Source organism: Aphis gossypii, chromosome 1, assembly GCF_020184175.1.
Source record: "Aphis gossypii isolate Hap1 chromosome 1, ASM2018417v2, whole genome shotgun sequence".
NCBI classification, from domain to species: Eukaryota; Metazoa; Arthropoda; class Insecta; order Hemiptera; family Aphididae; genus Aphis; species Aphis gossypii.
This window is the reverse complement of record NC_065530.1, coordinates 44,732,779-44,759,067: the sequence shown is the minus strand read 5'-3', so window position 1 is coordinate 44,759,067 and position 26,289 is coordinate 44,732,779. Positions and strand designations below refer to the sequence as shown.

At 25.4% G+C, this 26,289-nt stretch overlaps 1 long non-coding RNA gene across 1 annotated transcript in view; it reads right to left on the bottom strand.

The window, feature by feature from the left end:
- Positions 1-395: 395 nt before the first annotated feature.
- Positions 396-26,289, bottom strand: part of LOC114130204 (uncharacterized) — a 32,784-nt gene continuing 6,890 nt past the window's right edge. The window contains exons 2-7 of the long non-coding RNA XR_003592903.2: positions 6,011-6,495; positions 5,618-5,936; positions 5,318-5,517; positions 4,292-4,436; positions 1,890-2,136; positions 396-1,817 (exon numbers count right to left, since the gene is read on the bottom strand). This is a non-coding gene — a long non-coding RNA (uncharacterized LOC114130204). The remainder of the gene's footprint in view (positions 1,818-1,889; positions 2,137-4,291; positions 4,437-5,317; positions 5,518-5,617; positions 5,937-6,010; positions 6,496-26,289) is intronic.

Below are 26,289 nucleotides of genomic sequence, written 5' to 3'. Positions count from 1 at the left end.
TCTCTGTCTCTCCGTCAATAAGTGTACGCTCGGTCTGTCACACGGATGTGCATATATATATATATATATTGTATGTATGTATGTGTACAAAAACAAACGAGATGGCGAGGGAAGAAAAAAAAGAAAAAAAAAGGAAAACTACCATTTGTACACATCGCCTCATCGACCCTCCCCAACCCCCTTCGCAGACATCATCATCTCACCGGCGTTCCTCCGCGATACTAAACATATATTATACTCTTTTCGACCCGTTTCCGCGAGCGTCTCCGTCCCCACCACACACGCACACTTCATCCCCCGTCGGCGGGCGGCAACCGCGACCAATCGCATTTTATACACGGCCAGCGCCGGGCGGCGCGTATACGCGCCTGTGTGGGTGTATGGGTGTGTGGGTGTGTGAGTGCGACCGTATCCGACGTGAAGAAAATCGATGTCCCACTTTTCGAGGCGGCCGTGGAACAACAAGGCCCGTGTTGTGTAGCCGCCGCCGCCGTCACACAATACTACACCTACTACAACGTGCGTATTCCAGTACGTAATGACCCTCGCCCGGCCGAAGTTACGCGGCGGGACGCGGACGCGGTCGCGCCGTGATCTATGCGTATAACGATGGTAATTTATTTACCGTCGGCGGCGGCGTGCGCTCTTGTACGGCACAAGACGCTGCCACCACCGTCATCATACTATAATGTAGTCACCGGCGTAAAATATATCATATTATATTATTACGAGGTGATTTACCAAAAGAAACCCCCCTTTTTTTTTCTCCGACTATGCAGCTATTAAAAATTTAGTTTTTGATATTCTTAAATAAACTCGAAGATCGTATTTTAAAATTCTTGAAATTATTTGTACGTACAATAGGAGTGTCTGCATGTGGAGATACAAACTCCTGATGTTTTTAATCCCCTTCCGTTCTAATGTTTATTATAAATTTGTCATGATGACTTTTCTGAAAATGCTGTCATAAAAATCAAAACTCGAACGTTTAGTATTTGAATTGTTTAATGGATTTTATTTGATAAATAGCAACGGATCATGTTAATGCATTTGGAAGATATAACGAGGGTTATGGTGTTGTAAATCATATTAATACTAATCTATAACAAACATTTATAATTATTAAAACTGGTCCAAGTACAATAAATACTTGATTTAATATTACATTCAGCTTATATTTTTTACAAGCCATGATTAAAGTATTTTATCCTCATTTTAAACAATTTGATATCTGAGAACTAATCTTTAAAATAAGATATAAACTCTTTAGATACATTATTATTTTCAAACAAATTATCCATTAAATAGTCAACAGTAAAAAGAGAGATTATAATTTAAATAAATGTAATCATAAATGATAACAACAAGACAAATAAATGTCGAGTATTTAAAAATACTAATATCTTTAAGGATGTTTAAAAACTTTAATCATCACATTTTAAATAAATTGGTTATTGGAGAAAAAACAATTGCGGGCAAGCGTGCTAGTTGTTGTATATTCCTTGTATACTTATTGTATAATATATAAGTAGCTACAACGTTTGCAGACGATTTCCATAATTTCTCCTCACGGCACAAGTCCCGTCCCCTATCTTCAAGGACGGGAAATCCATTTTATTTTCTTCCAGGAATAACGATAATTTACATAATTATAATACGACGTCTCTATAGCTACACCTTGGTCTCCTGAATATGGTTTTGTAATATTTTGTATTTATTCTTTTATATTACCATTTATTACTCTCAATCTGTTGTATAGAAGCCGTGAGTGCACTTCAGCAATTGTATGTAATTACATCATGTTATAGAACTTAAATCTGTTTATAATGATAACAATAGTAATAACAAATAAATAATCTTGATCGATGAACAACGAATTCGCCACTAACTTGAAAACAAAGTTTATTAACACTTCGGCCCCACGTTCCTTAGTAATAATGACTTATAAGTTATCTGTTATAACACGAGTTTAATCGTATTAAGTCATTTTTTCCGTGAAGATATTAATGCATATAATATGTTACTGACAAAGTGAATTATTAGCCAACGTATTCCCTTCCTGGGCATTGTGGTACTACTCGATTTTCATAGGCAATGTAAGTAACATTGTACACAACCAAAAATTTTCTAGCTAAACTGAAACATTTTAAATACAATAGATTTATTTTTTATTTATTCAATACTTATTTATATTATGATACTTAGTTTTTATCAAATATGAACTTTAATTAATATTTATACATTTTCATTTGATAGGTATAATTTTTAATTTTTTAAACACTGATCATCCATTTTAATTTCAATATTACATATACTGCATTTACTCTTACTGAATTCTTAATTATATACGAATTCATTGTACTAACATAACTAACAATTAAAGCATTACATATGAATGTAATAATTTATTCGTACCATATCTTGAATATATAATTTACACATAATATAATAACTATATCTTAAAAGTAAAAACGTATTTATCGATCATTAAATATATGAAAACTAAAATTATGTTGATAGGCTGTTCTCGTTTTTCAAAAAGGAATAGTTTTGCGTGACGACAATTTATAAGTAATATCGAGAGTTTGATATAATACATGTATTAGAAATACAAACAAGAAAAGTGAATAATAGTTCCATAATGTTTATTATAGTTCTGTAGCAATAGTTATTACCTTATAAAAATATAAGTAAGAAATATTAATCAATATGTACTAAATTAATATAAAACGTTATTTATTTAATTAAAACAATATTATATATTGACATATTTTATAGTAACTTATAAGAACAACGATAAATTATAAGTTATAAAACAACAAAACATACATCAAAATATCTATCCGAATTCAGCTATTTAATTAAATGATATCAAATTTTTTTTATAAATATTTAATTAAAGATACAATATTTTATTTAATACGAGCAAAGTATTGTTCTATATTTCTATAAGATCAAAAATTGTAATTTGAAGAGCTGTCCAAAATTAATGGGGTAAAGTGTACATGTAGCCAACTAATGTATCACATTGCCTGATAACTTACAACGCCCGTAATATTATACTCAGACGAAAACTTGAAAACTCTTCCTCAACTAATTTAATCGTCGATTCATCCTAATCATTCAGTGAATCTGTCAATGCGGTTAAAAGTATATAACATATTAAGTGTGTTACAACTTTTTTAATATTGTGTTCAGTTGACGTGCATAAACAAAATTCTTATACTTCTCAACGACGGCACTATATATAGGCAATTTAGGGGCATTCGTGCATTGAACAAATACCTTTAAAATGTATATCTAAAATATTATGTCTTTTACGACTATTTCGAATGAACTTTTTAATTTTATTAAGTAAGTAATAAATAGAATTTTTTAAATATATTTCAACGCAAGACTGTAAGATTTTTCATATGTACTTACGGATTTATATGTATACATAAATATTATATCCTATAAGTAATTTCCAATTTTCAAATTCACATATTTATGTATGGATATTAATATTTTCATTGTGGTAATTATTTTCTATTCAAACTTTTTTAAAACTAAAAAAAAAACTTATTAGCGTATAAAAAGATCAAAAAAAGCCAAAATATTTTGAAAATTATATCATTCATAAAAAAATAACAATATTTATAGTTATTGAGAATTAATTTCAAGTTTCTACAACTATTTGATTTTGAATTATAATAAAATATATAGGTAAATCAAATTTTTTTAAAACTGGTTTAGAGTAAAAGTCTTTGTATTTCCTCATAATATTATAGCATAATTGCATTAAACTGATAAGTTATATAAATATATTAAGTAAAAGTATTAACCACAACAATTTAAATTTATACGCTGCTTCTAAATAATTGTAAAAATAGATCGAAAATTGTATAGTAACATTAAAAATAGTGTTTAAATTGTATGTTGTTACTATATAATTAGAAACGTTTCGGTGACGATTGTTCAGGTCGTTTTAATTAGTTTACAACGGGTACATCTAATTTCCTGATCACGATACGGCCATTACTCATTAAAATAAAATCATGGGTATAACGACCTGTTTAATTTTTAATAGTTTTTATGTGCTAATATTTTAGTATAATATACATTTGATTATTACAGCCTACGGGATATAAAACATACAATTATAACATGTTATTTTTTATGTTCTTAAAAAAAAAAAACATTCGTAGAACATTTAACACCGCTCTCGCTCATTGGCACGACAATTTATTTTTATATCCATCCTTGTATGCATTAATAATGTTCATTATTCATATTAAAATTAAAGACTAACCTTTGTTCTAGATGTTGAAGATATAACAATACACTTGCAAATATTATGTCCAATGTATGTTTTATCATTGATAAAATATTGACGATCAACAGTATGACTTTTATTTATATTACTTGAGTATACTTACACTACATTTTGATGAGCCCTGAAAAATAATCCTCCCTATTTATTACATATCAAACCAATTAAAATATTGTTATTTACGAGGAAAAATAAGGACAATTTGTTTTTTATACTTATTTTTTTTTATATAATCTTAACAAATAGTTCTATAATATATAGTTACCTATTATACTCAACAACAACTATAGTTTATAACGTATTATCATAGATAAAATATATAACATAGATCAATGATTATCAAACCGTTTCGTCTACGGAGCACTTATGGTGTTAAAAAAAAAAGCTGCGATTTCCAAAAAATTTGGAACGCTCATAAAATATACGAGTACCTAACTACCTAACAATTATAAATGAATAATTTGCTTGATTACAATTTGTTTTTTTTATAATGCATACAAAATAGAACATTTTATTTAATTATTGAAAAAAAAAACAAATCATGAATCAACTTACTTATAATATTATTTTTTATTGAAATATAATATATGTTTTGTTGTGAAATAATAAACCAGATCAATCGAAAATAATAATTTAATTAAACTAAAAACAAAAATTTACATTAACTATGAAATAAATAATAAAATAAGTGAGCAGTGTACTATTAATATTACATATTATCACACGGCATACAGAAATTTGATTATTCTATTAATATTATAATACAACTATGTATATTAAGAGGGAGATAATGTAGACGCCCACCTGCTATGTAAGATAAAACTAGGTAATGTACTCTTGTATATATTACTTATTTAATGTAAAGAAAAATTCATGTTTTATCGGTAATACAAATATACCTACAATACAAATCATAATAATTATAATAATACCAATAATAGTAATAACAGATTATAACAGAAAAATAATACAATATAAATCGAGTATCAAATGTTATTGCTTTACCTTGATGCCAACTACCATAAACTCATAAGTCTATGCCGACTGCTCCCTGTTTGGTTTAACATGCAATATGTATTCCCAACGTTGATTATTGGCAATTGATAAATAACTTGATAAATATCATGAAGTGCCCTCGTACAACAATTCGTAAGTATGCGATATTAGATCTCCACATACTACAGTTTGAGATGGTATATCTATTACTGTAATAATAATATTGAGGTAAATAAAATAAGTGATATTGGTAATACATAATATAATATTTATATAGTATATAAATACTATTATTAATATATATATTACGTATGTTACTGGAAAAACTCAAAATCCAGTAAATCTGAGGAATGGTCAAGTAAAACGCGAACTATCCACGTTACTTGATAAAATTTTCATATTTCGTCTTTTATCTAAGTAAATCTTATTGTGACAACTTCATTTGAGTAAAACCGTTGTGTTTTAAATACTGTTATACTAAATATAATAATAACATTTTAATATGTAGGCATTAGAACTTGAAAAAATATACCAAACGCCTTACGACGAACAGTTTATTGACTATTGAATGGTTTTGCAACAATCACTGTTTGTTTGACGTATAATCATGATCCGGACTCAATATATACTAGAAATATCAAAAAACACCAAGTCCAAAATTACAACTTCAACATTTAAATAGTATTAGAGCATAGAATCCACCTCGTCAAATGGTCTTGAAAATCTACTCCACTGCCGCTACTGCACCAGAACTGAATAGGCTTACCTATATAATATCGTTCATCACGTCCATTACACTGGTACTGGTCAGTTCGATGGTTCATTTTTATCACTGTACTAGTACTTGGAAATTGGAATGCGTGTATCATACTCCATCAAAGCTACTTGGTATAGTAACTCGATACTGGGTAAGTGGTATCATTTACTGACATCACAATGATGATAGTACATAAGAAGCCAGTGATACCCTCTACTGCCGTCACTGCAGCACAGATACTTCAGTTCTTTCCATGTTTGTGCTAGTATTCTTCATTACTGTCACTGCGGCAGTGGTACTAGGAATGTCTACATTATCAATCATTGCCACATCACTGGTATTGGGAATACTTATATTGTCGATCACCGTCACTGCACTAGTAGTGGGAACACTTGTAATACTTTGTACTGTACCAGAATTGCGAGATCGTCTAGACAACAAACATGAACTGAAATTATACGATTGTCTGTACGCATCTTCAATATAATTTGTATGGGCTTTGAAAGAGCATAGGTACTATAGTAAAGACAAAAAACAGTTTTATAATAGGTTATTTGGTTAGTTTTTTAATACAGAATATCAGATACTTTCATATTTTTTTTATAGATATCGGCCAATATTGATTTTTCTTGTACATTCCATGTATCTGTTTTTGATTTAAAATATTTTGATACGATTACATGCTGCCTATTTTACAAGTTAATTTCTTATTTACGAATCCAGTTCAACGCATTCTATACGAAACACAATAAAAAATTAACTATAATTCACATTTGTGAAACGTATATAAATCGTTTATACCGGTGTTTTCCTTGTCTCTATCATGTCGAAATCGAATTCAAATTAAAGTCCAGTTTAATATAATAAGCATAAAAAAATATTTACAAACGTAAAAATATTAAATATTAAATACGGTTTGAATAATATGAGATGAATTGACATTAAATTAATTAATTACATATAATATATACATATAAAAAAAAATAAAATACCTACTAATCTTCACTTCGAATGATTATTTAATTTTTATAGATGAGGATTACCACCGACACCAAGTTATAAAATATCATTAAAAATTTTAAATATACATATATAAAAATATTTGTATATATTGTGTGTAATATAACATATTATAAGTTCACAGACTCATAAATGATGTAAAACTGTTTTTCGGCCAGGAGAGAATGGTTGAACGGAATGATTTGAACGTTCGTAGATTGTATAGTCACATGTGTTAAGTTAGTGTATCAAGTCTACTGGTTCTTTATATTAGAGCTACAATAGTAGGAAAAACAGTATAAAGTTGCTGTCTTCAGGAAAAATGTAATGTAGGTAAAGTCCGAAAGTGTAAATGTCGATTTCATTTAAACAATATAATATTATGGTACTTGTAACAACTAAAAATATATCCACGTTAATACTATATCAAACATTTAAACATTTATACCTATTTTATATATGATTTGCAATATTTGTTTTTATTTAATAATAAAACAATATAATACATCTGGTCACTAAAAATTAGGTCTAATAAAATAATAATTATAACAAAACATTACTGTCTACTATCGTGCATTCTGTATTTTTATTATAAATTATACATAATATAGGTATACAAAATTAGTTAATATAAAATAAAAATGTATAATTTATTTAACTAGTTAATCTTATAAATGTGAAGTACTTAATTGAATGTACTTTATGACGTGTAGAATATGATATAAATATTATATGAGTAAATTGGAGATAATTACAGTGTACAATAAAATAAAATTAATAAGTTATTTTAATAATATATGACGTTAATAATAATATTTAAAGTAAATGGATTATATAAAAAATAACTATAGATAGATTGTTTTTTTAAATACCATGGTTAGAAACAAGCAATGGAAATTAATTAATTGCAGCCTGAGAGGAACTAACTTATAAGTCTATAATAATATTATGACTTGTATCCAGTTTTTATTTATAAAATTAAGTATTCATTCTTGAACCTAATAAAATATAATTATTAATAATACATATATATGCGTGTGTATAGGTATAAACTATATTTAATTACTTTAACCTACCTCCAAATAAAAAAGGTGATTACTGTTCTGCTGTGTATTGGGTGTCGAGTGGGTCTCTGTTATAGGTGTGTTAAATCTGAATTTAATGATATGCGAAAAACGATAAAGTGGAAAAGGTCCATTAGCCTAATCACCAAGTGATATGTTTTTTTTTATATTTCAATTAAAGTCGTTTATTTTGCTTTTAAAATATTATAATAGGTTGATATATATTTTTTGAAATATTCTGTTTAGAATATTATAAGTATTTAATTATTTAATAATATCTTTATCAGTAATTACCGTAAAATAGCGAAAATAGATTATCTCTTAAGTCTAAATCAATAACATAAAATCAATGTTATTATATAATTTAAGTTAGATATGTATAATAAAATTCATAATAATATAAAATACATAAAAGATTTTCTATGAATAATGTTTTTAAATTATGATAAAATAATTAAAATATTCTTAACTTTATTTTAAATATCCAAATTAAAACTTAAAATATTTTTAAAAAATAAAAAATAATCGTCTTTATATAATTTTTAGATTTTATAGTTTCAATATAAACTATTCACGAAGAACATTGTATTATATTTTCAAAACTTAAAAATTTATTAAAAATTACCGTTTTTTCTTAATTTTTTGATTGTTTTTCTTATTTATAAAAATAAGTATTGGGAATATTTTTAAGTTTAAAAAAATCTCAAAATTACAAACTAGATTTGAATTGATATCCAAAACTACCTCGATTTTTAAAAATCGAAGCATTTTTATAACATGTTTACATGTTTTGATAGTAAATTATCGTATACTCACAACAAAAATATATTATGATAAAATCAATATAGTTGTCACTCTACTCAGAATCTAAAAAGAAAAAATAATTAATTGCGAATTGTCTGAGATTGTAGTTATATAAACTTGTACTGCGCATATATTTATTGATGACACATTTTGATGAACATAAAATTTGATTAAACCCAATACATAGAAATAATAGAATTTTCAACAGGGATACTAAAAAATATTTCAGTATTTCTTGGATGTATATTAAACATCAAATAAAATCTAGAGATCTCTAACCTTAAATCTTATATTACATAGATGCAACAATTTCTCAATTTGAGAATTGGTTCTGAATGTCTGAATAACGGCAATACATAGGCTAACGTATCTTTCCACCGCATTAATCATTTCTATAGCATAGCTGCAATGGGATAGAAGAGATCGTTTGTTGTTTGTGAAAACCAATAGAATAATAAATTAGGTTCGAAAAGAGCGGAAATAACACGTTCTGATTGATCGTCATTGTTCTAAAAAACAATTTCTCTTTATACTATACTTTGTACTATATTGTTGTTAGTATTTGTTATTACAATAAAGAGTAAACTGTTATAAAAACGAATGATTTGTGAATTGATGAATAGAAATTTATTTTTCATGTAAATCCTTTGTTCAAAATATATTTTATGTTTTGTTAAAAATTAAAATGATACATATATTTTTAGTATTAGAAAAAACTAAGACAAAAGTTTGTTTGAACTATAATAATACAACAATACTACAATAATTGTAGTAATATAGAAACATTAATATATGTATATATATATATATATATATTATGATTTATAATTTTATTTAAATGTATAATCGATTATTACAAGATTATACCTACATCACAATCATCATGATAGTATCATGTACTAAGATGCAACTAAAGCGAGACAAATCCCCATTATACCCACTCCCTTCGGTCTCTGCATCTTATCCAGTTTGTCTTAGAATTTAATCTAAATATCCTTAGTAATTTTTAAATAGGTATAAACTATAAAAGTATAACACAACAAATACCGAATATTATATCTTTACTCATTTACATAATGTTTATTACTATGTCAAACACGCAAAATCATATAGTAAGGTTTCATTCAGGTTAAATTAATTATTAAATGCACTGATGTTTACAAATTGTATGTATATGACAATAATACGAGTATAATTAAATATAAACAACGTTTTTAATTACATTTATGATTTATGAAAATAAAATTGGTATTCGTAATTGTTAGAGCTCAGAAGTTATATGAATTGCATAATTGTCTGAATACTCTCTATAAAGCTAAAACTATATTGTAAACAATACGAATATAAAATACATATTTTTCAATACTTCGTTAATTTTAGGAAAAAGTAAATATTTTTTAAATTTATTTATATTTTTATGCATATTTAATATTCTTTTAAAAAGAAATACCTATACGTTTATGTTTTTATTTTATACTCAATTACTTAACGTAGGAATTTTATTATTTTTTTTTAAAAAAAAAAAAATAGGACACTTTAAATTGAAAAAATCAAATTTTTCAACTGTGATAAAAGTTTTTGATAATACAACATTTTTTTACGACCCAAATGTTATTATACCACAATGTCATATAATTATTTTTGCTTTAAATTTTGAATAATTTTTTTACATATTTTAAAAATTGTATATGCAAATTTGCATGTAAATTTTATCAATTTTAACATCTATAACTTCAAAAACATAGGTATTTCAAAAAAATGTTCAAATATTATAAAATTACTAGTTGTTCGTACAAATAGTGAATCAGTGTCAAATTTAATTGCTAATGTTAACATTTGTAGATAAGTACGTAATACATTTGTGTAATACGTGTAGATTATAATATTTTTTATATTATGCATAGAAGATATTATTTCAGTGATATCAACTTTACATAACTATCCTGTTTGTTATTTTCTAAGCATATTTTTTTTTTTGTATTAAGTGTTTTTTAAGCTTACACAGGAGCAAGTAACATAATAATTAATGGTAATAGCAACATAGTTATCCCCGTTTATTTCGTTACCCATTAAAATTACGCTTCTTATGTGGTTCAAACTTTGTTAAATTTGTTATTTATACCTCATTGTTCACAAATAACACGGCGTTCCTTTTATACTTTTATGTGTGAACAGTGTATATTCGAATTATCTGAAAAATTAATAACTTCTTGTTAATTAATTTATACTTTATACTTTAAAGTATCAAAAATGGGCTTAAAAACTTCTCCATCCAAACAAACGTATATCGTTGTATCTGCTAAAATTTAAGTTAATACAATACATTGACAATTTTTCTTATTGACTTTGCCAGGGAAAATGTTTTACCATTTTTTGTATTAAATTTAAATTAAATTTTTTTGGGCAAATGGCACCACTAATATATTCATATTTTATGGACGAAATTAAAACCATAAAACTTTACTTGAAACTTGCTTTGTTATGTGTTCTTTCATTTAAAAAAATATCATAGTAGTCGGATTAGCGGTTTTCAAAATCATTGGCATATAAGATTTACAATATTAATGTATTAACCATGTCAATATGCCCTAGAATTCTATTATAGCATTAATTTTCGGATCTAATTGTGAATTTTAACTATCCAGGGACCCATTTAAACACACACACGTGCAGAATAATTATATAAAGATAATTGACGAAAGTAAACCAAACAATTCGATTTATTTATTTTTATATAATAGAAAATCTTTTAAATTTGTATTTTGTATACAATAAAACAATAGTTTTTTCAAAAAAAAAAAAAAAATAATAACAAATATAAATATGAGAGTGTAATAGAAGAAAGCGTTCAATGATACTACTTCAATTACACTTACTGAGTAATAGCAAAATGGTATAAACCAGATGCATGTATTCTATTTAATCCTTATAAATTTATAACTTTGTATTAATATTTTGATATTCAATGGTTTTAATATTCTATTGGTTATAACTTATTAATAAATAAACTAAAATAAAAATATTTATTTAATTTACATTTATATATTGTTTTACTATTGCTTAATTAAATTTATTTTTGCAGTATTAATTAATGTAATGATACTATCGTTTATTGATACATATATTATGATAAACATACGTGTGTATCCTTTAGCATCCATTTTAGAAAACAATTATTAAATATTTTAATTTAAATTGGTATATTGATGAATATGTATTTAAAATTAAAATTTGAATTTAAACTTTTGTTTTAGATTTAAAAATTTTTAATATTTTAGTTACGTGTTAGTTATTTTTTACAATATGATTAGGTACATATGCAATAATTAATATTTAATGTAAAATTTATCCCTATTTATATTAATTGATTTCAAGTATTTTAACTATATAAATTGAGATTTAGAAATTGCAGTTTTTAATACTCATAACTTGCTTAAAGTATCAATGGTGATTAATAATTATGATATTTTATGATAGTTATTTTTTACGTACCTAATATATGAAATACAGTTCTATCGAAATACTCATACAATTGTTTTTGTTGCCAATTAAAAAATAACGAAATACAAAATAAAGTTGTCTAATATATAAAAAAAGTAGTTTATAATTTATATATCATAGGTAATTGAAAAACTTTATGACCAACAATACAAGTTTAAGTCGTATAAAATAAATATAAATATAAAATACACAAACAACATATCTTGCAGTTTGGTCATATAATATCAACCCATTGAATAATATATAATTTTGAAATATTAATATGTTTTTAGTATTTAGCTGATTATATATTTATGTTATCACATGTAGTATTTGGTTATTACCTACTTATAGATATAGAAGATACCTACACGTTGAAATTATTCTACATAATGTTTAGAGGTAAATACAAATATATATTAAGAAATATTTTTAATTACTAGTTCTCATAAAATATTTTAATTATTATACTACTATAGTGTGTAAACAAAATACGTATCATAGTAAAAAAGTGTTATAAATAGTAACGGTAAAAAGTATTTATTTGGTAGATTATAAATAATTATTATACATCCATCAGGAATAACCCGACGAGAATTGATCTACTGGGTCACGGTGTTTGGCTGACAATTTTCACTAAATCGACTTCTTGGGCACTAACGTGTCCTTGGCCCCACTAACTCCCGCCACCACGATGGTTGGCCCACACGCAGTTCTATTGTGACTGTATGCGTACAAATCAAACCAATCTTCCCTTTCTTAGGTCTTAGAATATCTCTCTTTTACTCTCTAGGATTCTTCTACCATCCCCTTCTCTAGATCCTTCTCACTATTATAGTGCACCGTAGTTTGATTACCCTAACGAAGGCTTCACAGTCGCATATAATATTAATCCTCCTTCTCTTTGTCTATATCTCGTACATAGAAAATATTATATTTTAACTAATACAAATTAACAATTGGATAAATTGTATGAGTTTATATTTTTATACTTATATTTTGACAGTAAAAAAAAACAGAATACTCTTATCGAGTATCAACATTATATTAAAGTTATTAATTATTAAGTTTAGTAATAATAGTTATTATGTTATATTTTATAACGCAATATTATTAATTTATAAATACCTATACAATATAAAAACATTAATTCATTTTAGTATTATTCCAAAACTATTATGTTTAAATTGTATATTTCTATAATTATAATAATATTTAATTTTGTAATATTTTTAATTGACTTATCATGGTAATTTTTTTAACACAATACATGTATGGATGTATTGTATACTCAAAATAAATTAGGAGAATATCCAATAGGTATATAACAGTGATGTCTAACCTTTTTTCTTTGGCGGGACACTTTGGTAAACAATTATCTTCAAGCGGGCTACCAATTATAAAAGTACAAATAATCTCAATATTAATATAATAATATAATTTTATAACACATACAACATAGTAGTGTACAATGTATATATATATATATATATCAATATAAGTGCATATTGGGCTTGTTTTTATATCTTTTATTGACTAAAGACTAAAGAAAAAAATTACAGATTGAGGTATATATTAGGTATAGTTTTAACTGTACGCTCTCTCTTTGTACACGAGTGATATCGATATTAAATCGTAAAATTTATATTTGAAAATGTCTGACAGAAAAAATTGCTAATAATACAATAAGATAAAAATTCTTTTATTTTTAAAATATGTAACGGGCTACGTTCTTAACTGTGTAGGCCAAATTTGGCCCGCGGCCGCGGGTTGGGCACCACTGGTATATAATGAAAGAACTCATATAGTGAATAATGCATGCACGATTAATTAAGTTAGTTATTTCAACACCTTAAGAAATAACAATATTAGGGGGCATAACATTAGCATATCAATAGAATAATTAACACCTGTAATTAATTATAAAATGAATAACTCTATAGTCCATACATCATATAAGATTTATTACATATATTATATTATATTCTGTTAACTCGATATTTCTGCATATTATATTTGTATATCTTTGAATTTATAATAACAAAAATTAGTTATATAAAAAGAAAATAATTACATGAAAAATATTTGTGCTTTTGAAAATAATGAAAAAAATATCAAATACTTATTAAATTTAAAAACTTAAGTGTATTTGATAATAATAAAATATCTATTGTATAGTTAATATATCTATTTTCCTTAAATTGTATTTATGAAGCACTCATGTAGTTAGAATTTAGAATTATTTTTTTTTTAATAATAGTATATTAAAAATTATCAGTTTATTAAACAGAGACATTATTTTTTCACAAATTTCCAATCTCCGATTGTTATTTCTTTATAATATAGATACATTTTAATAAATTAAACATTTTGTCAGAAAATTTGGGCTAAGAATATTATTTTTATAGCAATTTGTTTCATTGTTAAAGGCATTTTTTTTAAATTTTTAGTCATAGATATATTTAAGTACTTTTAGAGAAAATTTAAGAAGTATAGTTCGTTAACTATTACGAGTAAGATAATAGTAATAGCATCGGATAAAAATATAAAAATTAATTGGATAATATTTTATTTCAAATTTAAAAAAAACATGAGTTAAATAATAAAATAAAAAACAACAAATAATTATGAAATTAATACATTTTTTGTTATTAAATCAATTAATGTATTATATATTCTGAAAGGAAAGAAAACAAAGAAATATTTAATTAACAAATTTTATTCTTATATTAAAAAACACTCTTTTGAAACATACAAAGCCTTGTAAGGTAATTCAAAAATAAAAAAATTGAGAAAAAAGTTGTATTTCGATTTTCAGTAACGTTAAAATTGAAAAATTTACAACAATTTAAAAATATAATTGTGAAAAACATAAATTTAACATTATTTAATGATTTGTGAGCCATTCCTAAATGCGTTGCTGTTAAATTTTTTATTTGCGAAATAATTTAATAATAATGCCTAAAAAATCAAAACTAATTTATGCTAATACAAGTATATAACCGAAGTTATGTAAAACTCAACACTCAGTTCATACTATACTGATTGAATGTAACATTTTTGTACATATTTAATTGATGTTGATAAAATAGAAAATTTGATCTTTGGTTTTCGGTATCATATTATTATTGTTATGATCTTCTCTACTTTGACAAAAAACGCGTAAAATTCGCTTGACCTCTATAGGTGTCCCCTGATACTAGTTTTAGTTCAATTTTGAGTAAGGTTACATATTTTTTGTTCCCATCCCTTGAGAATAATTTAGAGTATTCATTATTATGTAACCAATGGTATTACATAAAATAACTGTAAAGATTACCATAAAATCGAAAATCATTAAAAATGTGTAATTCAATAATAGTTTATATATGTACATATTTTTACTTGAATTAATTCATCCATACAACGATAAGTATTATACCTACCAAATTATAATAGTTAAAAAAAACTATTTATTATTATGAATAATTCGAAAGAAAAATAGTTTTATAATCAAAAATCGTAGTAAAAATATTAAAACAAAGCATAATAAAGAGTAGTAATAAAATATTATTCAATAAATGACAAAATATTAATATTTTTAGACTTAAAGTATAATATACTCTTTTTAAAATGATCAAGTAGGTAGTTTAAATACTATATATATTTTGAATTTTGAAACAAATTTATCCTCAGAACTAAAATTACCATTATTTAGAAAAAAAATGATTAATATTTTATTTTAAACAACAGCTCCTGCAATTAGAGATATTCACATTTTTTTAAAAAAAATGTATTGTATCTATAATCTAATTTTTATACGAAAAATAACAATTGTCTCTGGCCTTGAAGTTTTAAAATTTAAAGTTGTAAAGTCTCATTATTAGTTATCAAAATGATAACATGCATTTAGTAAAAGCTAGACTATTAATTAATTATCTAAGTAAATAGGAAAAAAATATTTGTATTTAAACTATAGCTTTAAATTGTTTAATTAGGTACTTGACTACTAATTACATAATAATATATAAATACTAAATATATTTTTGTAAATAAACGATAATACTAAAGTACCATTTACTGTCTTTAATAAAAGTATCTATTGCATGATATATAAAAAGTTATCAGTCGAATACTATACTTCAAACATGTTGATATTCAAAGTATATTATAATAATATACAACACATGCATCACTATAAGCATAATGAATATTTTACTGTATAATATAATATATGTATGACATGTGCATAAACGGTTCGTTAAGGTACCTATATCAGCGAACAAAACCGTTATCGTGAAAAGGTCTTATTGGGATATAATATATCATCCCTATAAAGTATTTTTAAAGATTTATTTATATGAGTGTATACTGTGTATATACTTATATATACATATATATTTTCTATCATTTCTCTATGGCTTTTCCCAAGACATATACCAAATTACACCACTGAAATGTGTGTGTATAATACTATAATATAAATTTAGGTACATATTATAATATGCAGTTTCAAATCCCGTCATAAATACAACCGAGTATATTATAGCTATTATGACTAGGATTTAAAGTTTCCGAGTGCAAATTCCAATTCGGTAAACGGAATACCATTAAATCTCTAGAGATATGTATATATCTATCAAAATATGCACGCACACGCTCAGATGAGCCATATGTGCCTATTACGATTTGTTAATATTTCATGATTAAAGTGTTTATGCATTTCCTCTCAGAACTAAACGAAAAATTTAAACAATATAATAAATTAACACATTTTAGTACGCGAAATATGGTATATTAATTTAAATGAATCTCTTCTATTCGTGAATTGGCATGTTTAAAAAAATTTTAACAATTCAAAATGTTATTTCATCAAAAATCAATTCAGTTGGCACCACCAAAACATATTTATTTCTTAGAATTGTCGATAAAAAAAAAGCAAACAAAATATACTAAAACAACTTCATATAAGTTTTTGGAAAATGTTGTTTCTTTACTAAACTACAACTTCGGAAAAAATGTTCTATCATTTTTATTCATTTTATAACGATAAACAAACATAAACGTACCCAAAAATATAACTATAAATATTAAAGAAAATTTCCTATTCAACAATTACAATTTCTTGTATTATAATTTATTATTAATCTAGGTATTATGCTTAATTTATAATTATTCTTTGTTAAAATAGATATAAAATAAATTCAAAAATATGTTACTTATTACTATCTTAACTAAATAAATGCGAGCATAATAAATTAATAGAGATAATCTTTTATTACATTTTAATGGAAAAAATCAAATATATTTCTAAAATTCTTAAACCTAAATATTACTTCATGAATCATGATAAAACCATTATAAGCTTTACTTGGTAATACGAGAATAACATAGGTTTTTTTTATACAAGCTAGTATTAATATTAACTATTTTATTCGTATTTCATTCTAATAGTTTTTAAAGTATAAAGAATAGGTATATTACACTAGAATTGGGTGAGAACAAAGAGAACTAAAGGGAGTAAATTCCTGCCATACTCTTTTCTTGGTAATTTACATACATACACTAGATTAAATGTCATATTGTGGAATAATTCATTTTAATCAAAACATTCAAAACTATTAGATTCGTGCCGGCTATCGTTAACAGTTTTGTGAATGCATAGTCATTTATAATCCAAATAAAAATAACGCCCTACAGTCTTACATGAAATCATTATTTATATTATAAAAAAAGTGATTCACCTAGCATAATCACTCCTCTTATTCAGTTTAATAAATCATTTATTCATGTTCTAATTTAGAATTCCAAAGGATTCTTAAGATTTTCAAATACTTCGATTATTATTTTTTATACCGTTATCGTTCAACAATTTTAGAAATTATAAAATTTTATTAGACTAATATTAATTATTATAATTTTAAAATCATCATAGCACTCAAAACTTCTTTCTAACTTTTATTACTACTTATTGTCTTATTACTTATTACATTTAATAAATAAAGATAAATAACTTAACAACTACTCATTTAAATTTGATTTAGATAGGTACTTCAATATTTTTTGAAAATTCATCTGTTTGATAATTTATATTATTTATTAAAAGAGCAATTTTTATTTGAAAAAAAAATTTGGTATTGCAACGAAAAACTCTTCAAAAGATATAAAAATTCTAAAAATCGAAATTTGAATAAATTCATTAGTAAAAAAAAATGGATGGAGGGAAAGTACAAAAAAAAAAAAATTAATTAATTAAAAAAGGTTTTTTGCCTTAAATTATATTTTGTTAGGAAAGGCGTATTTCAGATGATGATCTATTATCTAGAAACATCTTTTAGATTATAGAAATTGATTTGTTGGTGACTCAATGGAAGATTAATTGTATACTATAGTATAAATCTTGCTGTCATAAATGCCCATGAACGCTATAGATAAAATAATAAATTTAATAATGTTGACAGTTGCAGTAAAAAAAGTCCTTTAGTCATCCTCGCTCTGTAGACCTCTTAAATTTTAAATTTGCTATTAGTTTATTCAAAATGATACAGCTCAATAGCTATCTACACGCCAATGTACTGAAATTGCCTATAAACTACGCCGACCAACGGTATATTCTAATATTCTAATATATTATTATAAAAAATATATCGGTATACAATATACGTATTATCGAGAATAACGTCTATGATTTTATACAATTTAAACCTCACATTAAATAGTTGCCCATTTCAGACTCCATATCAATGGATTTTCATACTACTACCTATATAGTTTTTTCACGTACATTCATTTTTTTATTCAATATTAAAAATGTGTAATACATTAATAACTACATAAATTAAAACCAGAAAAAAAATTAAGAATTGATTGAAAATAACTATGATATGTACAAAAAAATGAAACTAAGACGAGTAAATCAATTAATCAACTTTAAAAAGTTCTTTGTATTGTTATGATTTTTCAAAATATAGTAAATATCAAAGTTATTGAAAAGATAAAAAGATAATATGTCTACAATTAATAAATATTTTAGTACTGGCATTTGCAAATAATATATTTTAATGCACACAAAAAAAATGTTATAAATTGACTAATAATAAGTAAAAATTTCCAAACGTATTATTTTAAATGTTATAAATATAATTTAGTATATGACTTATCAATAGTTCTTGTGATAGGAAAATGTATAATGGGTCTTAAAAGTTAAGTAAAATCCTTCTTATTTTTGTAACAAATGAATATATTTAAATATAGTTTATGGTAATTAATCAAAAAGTTCTGTCGAATGGCATAAGTTTCAATCTGTTATTTTAATTAATTTCAATTGTGTAACAATAACGAGCGTATGAATTTTAAATTATTACGAAATCGCGTAACGATACTGGTTTATCCTCAAACGATTTTAAATATTTGTTATTATTCTAAAAGTATAAGTCATAGATACTTGAAAATTTTACCAGTTATTTAGATTAACATTTTTTTTACATAATTTAATTTTCAAAATATTTCGTTTATTTTAATGTTATTTATAAGCATTTGAAATATTCGTTTTTGTTTAGTTTTTTTTTTTATAAATATCGATAAAAAAATTTTGGTTGAATCAAAATACTGGAACATTTAATACAAAGTTCTTCATAAGGTAGTCTTTTAGTTATGAAAAAAATTATAAGAATATATAGGCACAATTTTTTTATTAGCATTTGAAGTTTAAAATTATAACCTAGGATGCTAGCCTAGACTGAAAAATCCTCTCCGTTCAGAATCGTTTTTTGTATACAATGATACCTATCATTGGATTAAAACTTAATACATCCATTATAGTGACCTACTATACAGCAGAGCGTTACTCACTTTACTACTATTTTTATTGTTGATTTTTAAAAAGTGATTTTAAATTTTATTACATAAAGGTAGTCAAATTGGTACCGTTCTAGTGTATATAGGTGTTGGTTAGATTACTAGTAAGAGTGGGTTTTATTTGAATTTAATGGTAGATCATTGTATAGTTTACGAAAAATGATTCAGAACAAAGACGATCTGGAAGTCTATTTCACCGAATAGATATTGTGATATATTTTTGATATAGCTATTAAAGTCATTTTAATATTACTTTTAGTACCTATTATAGTAATTCGATAACATTTTTTCTGAAAATATTGCATTTATTATATTATTATAGTATTTAATTATAATAATAATATATATTTATATCATAAGTAACACTTTATTATACTAATTTTAATAACTCAAAATATAATAATATTTTTATGGTAATACCGTAAAACCGTAAAAATAGATAATAATATCTTAAAAAAATAAAAATTGTCATTATATATAGCAAAATTCATAATAATATAATATACATATAAGTTTAAAAGTTCCCATGAATAATGTTTTTAAATTATAGCAAAATAATTAACATCTTTAAATAAGTATAATTTCATTTAAATTTGAACTTTAAATGTTTATTAAAAATGGTTATTGTTTTACAAATTAGATATTAAAAGTTAAGTGTGAGCTTCATACTTATAAAAAGTATTGTGTTCAATTTCTAAAACTCAGATATAAAAAGGTACTACAAAAAAGTAAGATTTTTTTTGTGACTGATAAACTTTGTTAAAATTTTAACTTCAAATGCTAAATAATTAATATATTTATTCAGGTATAAGACCATTTTTTTGGATAATTTGTATACTATTTTAACTAAAAAAAAAATTAAATTATTATGTACTTCTTATTTCGAAATAATTGTCCAATTTTTGCCTGTTTTCTGTTTTCAAAATCCTAACTTAAAACGAAATCGGTTTTGTCAAAAATTCGATTTATGCAAAAATCTGTAACATTTTTTTTCTCGATTATGATAAAACCTAAAAATTACTGAGAATATTTTATCATGACTTCTTTAAAGTACTAGACTAAATTCAGTTTTCTACCAGAAACCACCCACATATTTAAAAATCAAAACATTTTATCGACTTATTATCGTATACATACTACACTCAACTACAGACTATCGCACCGATCAGAATCTAAAATAAAAATAATGTTTTATATGTTTTTATAAATCTTTGAAGTGACCTCCATTATTTATAACACTGAGTTGATGCTTTTGGACTCAGAAATTTTTAACATTTTTTGAATGTTAATGATGTGGTCAACATTTGTTGTGCTCTTTGATCTGCCTGACCTATTTGCCCTTTTTGATAATACACAAGAATTAAAATTAATTTTTTAATAACATTAAAAAATCAATGAAAGAACTCAATAATAAATACTACGTTGTTAAATTCTTTTCTAACTAATATAAATAGTACTGGGTCGATTTTCGTTTAATTATAATATATATATTTTTTTAATGAGTTATGATGCTTGTACTAAAATATAAATATTTCAAATGTTTATTAGGTATTTATTCAAAGGCATCGTGACATTTTTAATTAAATACAATAAATTTAATGTTATTAAATATTATTATAAGCTTGGTAAATTATATTAAATTAATAAATAGATTTAATAATATAGTACAGCTACATGAAAGTGACCGATCAGGGAGCGGGGCATCGCAGTTTTATACTGTATTTTTATCTGTAGTGCCAAAGTGGATGTAAACAGGTGTCACGGATTATCATATTTATATAGGCTTTCAGAATTCAGTTTCTAATGTTTCTATGCACGGCGTTGCACGCGTTTATTGTAAATATTGTAAAAAAAAAAAAAACAATTTTTCAGAATAAAGTTATTAACAATAGTACATGCACTGCAATAATTTATTACTACATTTTTTTATCATATTCCTGGTGACTGGACTGACATAGTGACGCAATAAATTTAGGTACCTATTTTGTTTATTGAAGTTATTAAACTTAATTGTTATCATTTAACATCAATACCTATAAGTATTGTATAAACTTGGGTACTTAGTTGTATTTATGTTGTTAATTGTTTCCATTTTTGCCCCCCCCCCTTCATTCAAAATATAATAATTGAGTAGTGAGCTCTGTGAGTTGTGGATTCTCCACAACGATAGTATTTATTATTATATATATAATTATAATTGTATAATATAGCCGTGTCATAGAGTACAATGTATCGTAACAATATCTTATTGATAGTTTTCCGTATAATTTAGTAGTCTTTAAAGTATATCTTGTTTAGAAGCTAATTGAAAAAATATTAACGAAGTAAAAACTACAGGTAAGATGTAAATTCGCGCATTATAATATCAACCCATAACGTACAAACCGTTAAAACAAAAACGTTTTAATACTATTTATGAGAACGTAATACTAACGCGTACATCAAACGTTACGTATAGAAAACACTAGAGCTGTAGTTAACTATATATATATTTATATATATATATGTATATAAAGAACGGTATAAGAACGCATGACGGTTGTACAAATTTATATTATGCTTGTACCGTCTGTCTGTCTACGCGAAAACAGATACATATTAGATCAGATACGTCGTAGAAACTGTATGGTAATATAATATATAATGTATATTATATGCATTATATACACGCGAAGTAATGGATTTATTTTTTTAAAGGGACTTTTAAGTACATATATATGTATAACACTGTATTGATATATAGACCGTATATTATTACATACGAAATGTGCTGCATAATATGTTCCGATCAACATACGTATATATATGACTCGATATTATAACAGTATAATATAATATGAAACAATAACGGGCCTGTTATTGCGTGTATGGCCATGAAACGAGCTCGTACGACTTTGCAGAAAATGTTCAACGAGTTTACCTGCGTAGAGGTCGATGTATGCGTATGTAATATATAGAAGACAATGATTCGGAGAATAAAAACGCGTGATAAACGTAATAAATCGTCATGTTATATTATTTATTTAGGAATAAGAAAAAATAAAAAAAAACAAATCCCCACGTAAAAACAATAAATGCGCGCGTGCCGGCAAGATACGTATTGCAGATATCGATTTAACGCCAGTGGCGCGGCGGTGACGCGATTGGAGGTGATACAGCGGAGAAGGTGGGATGGGTTTAATGCTCTTTGAATAATGCATTATCGCTTGATACCAATTATGTAGTAATATATGTTTAGGTATATGTATAATATTATATATGTCTCATATATACGTTTACCATCTCAGGTCATCTTACATATTATATTTATATTAAATCATAATATTTTTCTACATCATTCTAATTCACAATACTAATTATGCTCGTAGTTATGACGATAATAATAATTTGAATTATTTAATCCGTAACAGATAAATCATTAAGATTAAATAAAACTTAACATTCAACACATTTGTATTTGTATTTGTTATATTATATTATTTTTTAATTGTCAAGTCTCTTAAGTTTAATTTTTCTATAAATTAATATATATGCTTTGTGTTAAATTAGACATCATGTCTGCTTATTAATAATGAATAAATATACATAGGAGAATTTACAAAGCATTAGGTATCGTTTGTGTGTTCCGGTGAGAGAGACTATGGTATATAATCGTAGACTATAAGTATAGAAGATTACTTGCGAGCGCGTATAGGTATATACGCGTGGTTGCTTCGTCGCACAACCACTGCCGTTGTGGCATATATACGGAGCGGGTATATATAATATATTTATATATAAATATACATTATACAGGATTATGATTCACCAAGCATGCTCACCCCCTTTATTTTCGTCAGTAACAAAATTATTTAAAATTTAATCCTTGAAATTTTAAAATATACTTAGACCATAATATCTTCAAATTCTTAAGATTGTTTGTACTATTAAAGTGATGGTATCCTTGTATAGAGAAGCAAACTTCAGCTTTTAAAATGATGACCTCCCCGTTAAACAGTAAGTAAATTATTTATTGGATAATTTTACTGAAAATTAAAATTTAAACAAGTAAATTTTAAGCTGTTTAACTTTATTTACTAAGGAATAATAAGTCCATTACAATAAATTTGAAAGATATGAGAGAAATGCAAATAATTTAATACTTTATTCTTAATACAAACTCTAACTGTAAAATGCTACAAGTTAAAATTTTAAACTACTTATATCACAATTTTTAAAAAATATTCCCAGTAAATAGATGACAGAAAAAAAAGAAGTTTTCATTCGGAAAAAACATTAATAATTTGTATTGCCACAAGATACTCTTTAAGTTGTACAAACAATTTAAAAATATGATCTAATAGTAAATATATTTAAAAATTTTGATAGTCAAAACTCCAATAAATTCATTATTAAACAATAATTAAAGTGAATATTATAATTTTGTGAATCGCTCTGTATACGCGACATGTGCAAGCGCGGAAAACGCGCGAGCGAGCGATTCCCGGGAGGATTTTACTACGATGGAGCGCGCGGCGGTATGGCGCGTCAGGAGCAGAACGTAGTACACACGCGAAGTATATACAACCGTGAGCGCGTGCGTGTATTTGTTTATATATATGTTAAATTTAACATTATGGATTGAGAAGGGTTGGCGGTGAATGAGGGTGGCCAAAAAGTTGGAAGAGGGGTTAAAAGAAGAAAATTAGAGTAAAAAGAGAGAAAGAAACAGAATACCGTCGTAGTGCGTAGTAGTAGTGGCTGTAGTAATACTACTACTACTACTACTACTACTACTACTACTACTATATAGTATAGTAGTAGTATTCCGGGGAATTGACGGAGGGGATGTGTACACAACATGCGCATCGCAAAGGTCGATCCGCTGCCGGCGACCCAACGGTTCTGTCGTTCAAAAACCATAGGAAAACTCGCGCTTAAAGAGGGAGTAACTGCAGCAGTTGTGGGACGAAGGGTTTGGCCTTGGAGAGAAACCCCCGGCAACAAGCTTTTAGCTAAAGATCCTTATCGTCGATTTTCGGTGACAAACGCCCGCTATGAGTTTCAATACGTTTCACATAAAAATAATAAAAATAACGAATAATGATAAAAAAAAAGTCTCCACTTTTCCCCACAACCATCATCGACCCTTTTCGTACACCATATATAAAGGTAGTCTCTCTCGTCGATATGTATTTTATATATATATATATATATATATATCTGTGTATACGTGTTTGTGTACCGTCCATTACTGTTCCAACAAAATGAGTACTACGAGGGTTCTTTTTTTTCTTAGATAAACAAATTTACATGTGTTATCCCTGAGGATTCCTCAGTCAAAACGTTTGAACACGTACCTAGGCATAATACAATACATACATGTATGATGTATGTGTAATCAACGGGGGGAGAAGATTTCAATAACCACTATTACAGCAGGGTGTGCAAATAAAATTCGAAAACCTATATTTGTAAAAAAAGTTTATAATATTTATACTACAGGCACAGAAAAGATACATACATTTTGTGTTTGTGATCATAATATCTACAATAAGCAATAATAAATCATAAGCCGAGTTTTATATCAAATTTTAACTATGAAGACGAACAGCTGGTATGTTGTTGTATAGCTTGATATATGCGTTTATATGTAAAAACATGATCCATCAAAAAATAAAATAAAACTATTAAAGGCTAAAATATTGCAATCACTCTATCTGCATGTTCAAATATTTTCTTCGTCTTATAAACCAAACAGCAAAGTCGAAATTATGAATTTTAAAATCAATTTATTAAGTTATTACAGGGTAAATAGTAATAATTTACTGTATTCTTCTTAATAGTTGGAAAAAAATATTATAAAAGTTTTATACCTACACAGTAAAATTTTCAAATATTTTGTCTCTTTTTGAACTATTTTTCTATAATATATTTAATATAATTGTTTTGTTTATATATATATATAAATATAAATATACAAATCGATTAAAAAGATTATGTTTGATAAATGAAATTGAAATTGTAACACAATTAAAGTTACACAACCTTGGAAAAAAAAT